This window comes from Microcebus murinus, chromosome 6 (genome assembly GCF_040939455.1).
Source record: "Microcebus murinus isolate Inina chromosome 6, M.murinus_Inina_mat1.0, whole genome shotgun sequence".
Taxonomy (NCBI): Eukaryota; Metazoa; Chordata; class Mammalia; order Primates; family Cheirogaleidae; genus Microcebus; species Microcebus murinus.
The window spans coordinates 32,262,659-32,268,658 of NC_134109.1; positions in this window are offsets into that span (position 1 = coordinate 32,262,659).

Sequence of the window (6,000 nt, forward strand, 5' to 3'; positions counted from 1 at the left end):
GGAGGGCAGGGCCGGAGCTTTTGTGAGTGAATTGGATTCGTTCCAGCCACCTTCCTTCTCGATGCCCCGCATTCAAGGAGCTTGAAGCCAGGGGCAGTTAAAGCGGGTTACAGCGGCCGTCAGGTTTTTGCCGGGCCGCAAGTGTCAGGGGCCAAGACGAGGCGCATATCCAAGTGTAGAATCTTGTTGCCCAAACGCTTGTGCAACTCGCTCACGGGCCACACCGATCTCCCCGCCAAAGGTCAAGGCCGGCAGCCTGGGCCGGACACTGGCGGCCAGCTCCTCTCAGGCCCTCTGCACCATGCGGACTCTAAATGCCATCTGAAAAGCCCACCACGCCCTCATGGATGCTGTCTCTCTGTCTTTTGGGTGTTTCTCACCACATTCTAGAAAGTCCTTTCTTTTTAATGTCATCAGTTCTTCAAGGTCCAGCTTAAATGACCAGTTCTACCATGAAGCCTTCCTCAGTTTCTCCCCTTGGTTTCCAGCAGAGTCTGCCTCTTGGCTGCCCACACCGCCTCTGCTGTAGGACTCCTCTGTTTTCCTTACAGCCTTTGTGGCTGCGTCCTCCCGCTGCACTGTGAGAACCCATGAGGGTAGGGACCATGTGATACTAGTCTTTGTGTCCCCCCAAATAGGTCATTCAGGAGAGGGTTGTTGCAAGGGGGGAGGGTCATGAAATTATCGAATGGGTTTTGATGTGGATTTTGGTGTTGGAAATAAAGTTCCCAAACGTTTTGAACTTTAGGCAAAGGAATGTGTAATGGTGTTTTCTTAAACCCTGTAATGGAATCCTTTTGTGTGTTTAATTGCTTTACATTATTTTTAGTGGAAATGTCAGGGTGCCATAGGAACAAAAACCATGGGTCTGAGCCCAACGGAGAAGACTAACCACTGAGCCCCGTGTTTGGTGCCTCCTCTGTGGGATCTGGGGGCCAGAGCCTGTGACATGGGATAGCAGGCGGCAGGGCAGGCCCCAAGGACCAGCCAAGGAGGGTCTGAGAGGCTTGGCTGGGTTTGAAGTCAGGCTTTCCGACTCCTCGCCAGTCTAGGTTGAGATCTCACAGAGGAGGCAGAATAGAAGGTGCCTTGAGAGCCCTGGGTGAGGCTGAAGCGAGAGGAGAGATCCTTTCTTTTTCCTTTTAAAAGAATAAGCCAAAAGTTCTCCCATGAAGGACTCCAGAAAACCCCTTTCATGCCTCACCCACAGATGATTTGCTGAATGCTCATTAAGGGGAAAACAAAGAGGTGGTTTTGTTTATTTATTTAAAAGGAAAAATAAATGAGCTGTGACAAAACAATTTGAAACCAGGCCCCTCCGAGACCTGGGCTTTCACTTCCTTGATGGGAAGTAAAACAGAGAATCGAATCCCCCTCCAAATAAAAGTGAAGTTAATAATCAGACAGCTCGAGCCCTGGCCACATCCTGTGTCAGCTCCCTCCCTCCCTGGGCTCACTGTTTATAGCTGCTGAGCTGCTCCTCTGGAGCCCAGAGCTGGCTTAACCCTCTCCTCCCCATCCCTGGGACGCCCCATCCTGCTCTGAGGCTGAGGCGGGCGGGCTCCTCTTACTCTCTGGTGCTGGCCTGGCCTCAGCGAGGGGTGGCTCTCCCCAGGCCTGCCCACGTGGGCTTGTCTTCCTCAGAGCAGCCAGCTTGGATTTGAGTGACATTCTCTGCTTGTCCCGCACAAAGCCCAAAGCGTCCCCTTTCCTCTCCACTTGTCCAGTGAAAAACTGGGTAAACCCATTCCCAATCCGGACTCCATGCAGCCTCTATAGCCTGGTGGTCTGCAAGAGCTGCATTCTGAAGGAAAGAGGCACAAATCTTCGGGGTTTCTGGTCTGTGTTGAGAGCAGTACTTTGTGCATGTCTCTGGGCTACTTTGTGTGACAACTTTCCACTTCCTTCAAATGCTTTCCCAAGTTGTAGCATGTTGATATCTTCCAGAACCCCATGGGGTCAGTAGTAGCACATTCCATTGGGCTGAGGAAGAACCCTTGCTAAATTTATTGGGAGTGTTCTACTGTTCTAAGCAACAACTCTACCCTGTAGGGCTATTGTTATTCTCATTTTACAGAGGAGGAAACAGGGCTTAAGTATTATACCTTGCCCAGTGTTACAGAGCTAATAAATAGCAGAGCTGGGATTTGAACTCAAGCATTCTGGCCCTAAATCCTCTGCCCTTAGCCCTTGTACTCAAGGTCTCCCAGCCAGAGATTGCTTTCTTTTCTGGAACCAGGGGGCTTTTTGAAGCTTAGGATAATCTCATGTATGCATTTCAAACATCCCAAGGACCTTTTGAGAACATTCTTGAGCTCTGTCTGGGGCCCTCTTCCCTCCTTTCTATTTCCTCCTGGGAAGAAGGTACTGGGAACACGTGGGGGTGTTATGGCCCTCCCATCATACCTCTCCCAGGTTCTGTGGACAGTGGTGTCGAGAAAGGTTGGGATGTGATGTGAGGTTAGAATCCTTCATCCCTTCATCCAGTTGGCAGGAGGACTTAAGATCAAGAACACAAAGAGTTGGTGTGGCCCCTGTGGGCAGCCTAGACTACCTTCTGCTTGTGTTCCCTTGTCCCCTCCAGTCTTGTCATCTGTGGATTTCTTATGTGAAGTCACAAACACCCTCTTCTGGCCAAAGCTTGTTTAGCAGGAAGTCACCCAATAGCCTGGGGCAAGGGGCAAAGGCTTAGGAACTGGTCGAGTAGGCCACCTGCTTCTGGGATTCCTTCCTCTTTGTGCCATGGCTACTGAGATTGGTTCTTGGAAATGTATCTCTTGCCAGGTCACCTTGCCCAGCCATTTGGCGGGTCCCTTGGACCTGTGTTTTTTGCTGCCTCCTGGGGTCTGGAGGCCAAGATTCAGCTCCCTTTGGGGAAATGTCGATTTGCTGTGGGTCTACTTTCTCAGAATGCATTTTGCCATTCAAAGCCACTGCCCACAGTGGGCAGTGACCTCCTCCTCATTTTCCACCTCATTCTCAACTAGAAAGAAAGCTGTGGAGGCTCCATCCCAAGTGGCCTGTACTTCCCAGAGCAGGGGCAGCTCCTCTGGGGAGGGAGGAGGACAGCCGTGGCTTCTCTGACACCCGAAGGGGCTGAGGCCCAAAGAGCTGTCAGGGTATGTGTGCCTTGAGTTTTATTTAATTTAAATAAGAAACACATCTATGATTCAAACACAACACCCAAGATGGGGTGGCTCTACAGTGGTTCTCAGAGGCTAACCAGGCATCTGCAAAAAACCTCACACCAGACCCACCCCCCTTTCACAGTTCTTACTAGCGCAGGGTACTTTGCACACATTAATCGCCTTTACCCTCACACCCTAGGAAAGGGGGGATGTGTGTTGCCCAAACTGTCCAGCTGGGGAAAGTGAGGTTAGAAAGGTTGAGTAGCTTGACCACTCTGTTACAATGGCTCTCTGCTCAGGGAAAGAAGACTTCATTGTAGTTCAAAATACATTGAAACCAATTTTAAAATAGTTTTCACTGAGCTTAAAAGTGGTATGAAAATGGACACCAGTCCTTCTGAATGTTTTTTCCCAGCCCAGGGGGCCCCGAGGGTCAGGACCCCACTCTCAGTCCTCACACAAGCGTGGGGAGGGCTGTTGAAGGCACTTCCCTCGCCCCGGTGGGGGTCATGTGTTCTCCAGCCCTCCCAGGCCACTGACAGATCTTCCCATAGCCTCATTTCTTGTCCAAGAGCATGTCTTTAGTACATAAATATTGTGCTGCAATAACTAAGAAGACGAGAATCACTGAGTTTTTTGGCATTTGTGAACTTAAAATGTTTTATTATGGAAAATTTCAAACATATGCAGAAAGAAACAGAGCAACCCCCATGTACCAGCCTCAACAATACCAGCTCACGGCCAAGCTTGTTCATCAATATTACATCTACCTCCCTACCTCCTGGACAGTTTTCAAGTAAATCCTATATATCAGCTCATACCATTTCATCTGTCAGTATTTCAGTATGCATCTCTAAAAAGAATGAACTCTTATTAAACTTTGCCACCATCATTATTTCATCTAAAAATCAATAAGATCCCCCTAAACATTACCAAGACTCAACTGGTGTTCAAATTTCCAAAACAATTTTAAAATACTTTGCTTTTCTACTTACTCAAAAGAAAAAAAAATCAGCCCCCAAATAAGAATTTCTCAGCATTTGGTCATATCCTCACAATCCAGCTCATAAAAGGACAGATTTCTGAATTTGGGCAGAAGTAAGCCTCTGAAGGCAAGGATCACTTTGGAATTCCACTCCCACTGCCGCTCTCTGTCCTGCCAGCGCCATGCACATAGTGGGTGCTAGCTCAGTGTGTGCTCAATTTCACGTAAGGATGAACACATGCAAGGGTGGGGTTGCAGGCTCGTTGAGCTAATTCAGGGAGACTGGAGTGCAGCCCCCTGAGTACTCCCACCCACACAGACGCCCTGGCTACAAGTGCCTGTCCCTGGCTTTCCTGGCTGGCTCTCCACCCGCCAGCTGCCTGGGCCTCCTCGGGGACCCTCTCCTCTCTCTTGCTTAGGATACTTGACTATGCTCCAGTGGCTCTATGGAATCTCATTTTGTGAGGCCTCCAGCCTTCTTCCTGGTCTTGCCAATTGCTGCTTAACATACAACAAAAGTTGACTGGGTTCCCTTTTTGAGAGGGTTATACTCATCAAGAGTGTGCCAAGTGCTTTGCTCATCTGTCCTTATGGCAGACCCAGGAGATGGGTATTGTTTTTACTGTCATTTCACAGAGGAGGAGACTAAGAGAGGCAGGTAAGTCCCTTGCTTGCCTGGGAGGTGGCAGTGCCAGCATTTGGACATGGTCAGCCCGAATATGTAGCTGGTGCTCTCCACTGCAACATACTGGTTCCCAGCTGCTAAGACTCCTTTAACAAACTGCTAGGCACCTGGGCCCAGGACCAGGCACTTCTCCTTCTGAGGACAAATCTCGACAAGTTGGGATCTGCAGTTACCCTAGTTTTTCCTGCAATGTTCACATCTTCCAGAACAGATATAGCATGACTTCTTATACACACCCCTTATTAGAAGATTAGCTCAGTTGAATGGAATAAATTTTAGGTCATTCAGCCTCTAATTTCCTGGTTTTTTCTTTTTCATTGTTAAATAATAGCTTGAGTCATAGATTATATGACTGACAGGTTTGAAGTTTAGGAGGGATAGGAAGAAACTGAGCCGAGTGTGTAAGGCCACAACCTAGACATTTACCCTTCTGAGCTTTTCTTCACCTCTCAGAGTTGTGTGTGTGTGTGTGTTTTCTTTTGAGATGGAGTCTAGCTCTGCTGCCTGGGTAGAGTGCAATGGCATCATCATAGCTCACAGCAACTTCAAACTCCTGGGCTCAAGTGATCCTCTTGCCTCAGCCTCCTGAGTAGCTGGGACTACAGGTGTGCATCACCATACTTGGTTCATTTTTCCATTTTTTTTTTTGTAGAGGCGGGGTCTTGCTCTTGCTCAGGCTAGTCTCGAACTCCTGAACTTAAGTGATCTTCCTGCCTCAGCCTCCCAGAGTGCTAGCATTACAGGCATGAACCATTGAACCTAGCCACCTCTCAGGTTTGTTTGTTTTTTTTTAATAGTGTGATGACACTTAATACCTCTCAATTTTTGATAGAAGAAAATATGACTTTCAGAATGTACAGAATCAAGTACAAGGGTCAAGTACTTAAGAATTCCTGGAGGGAGAGGGACTGGCATGGGCATTGTTTTCTTTGTCCCCATTGATGCAAGTTTAGCCCTTAGCTGAACTTGGGAGGAGTCGTGTAAGGGGCCTGGTGAGCCACCTGTTCATCAGGAGCCTGTCTCGCCCACTGAGGACAGCCTAGGCACTCCAAAGCTGGGTGCTCAACCAAACTTTCACATTTTTACTTTCTTTGCTTCTCGATTTTGCCTTGGTTTGCTTCAGCTTTCTCCCAGTTTCTGCTGCCCTAGGGAAATGGAAGACTGGGCAGAGATGGGTTTGCTTAAGTAAGGAAATTGGAAAA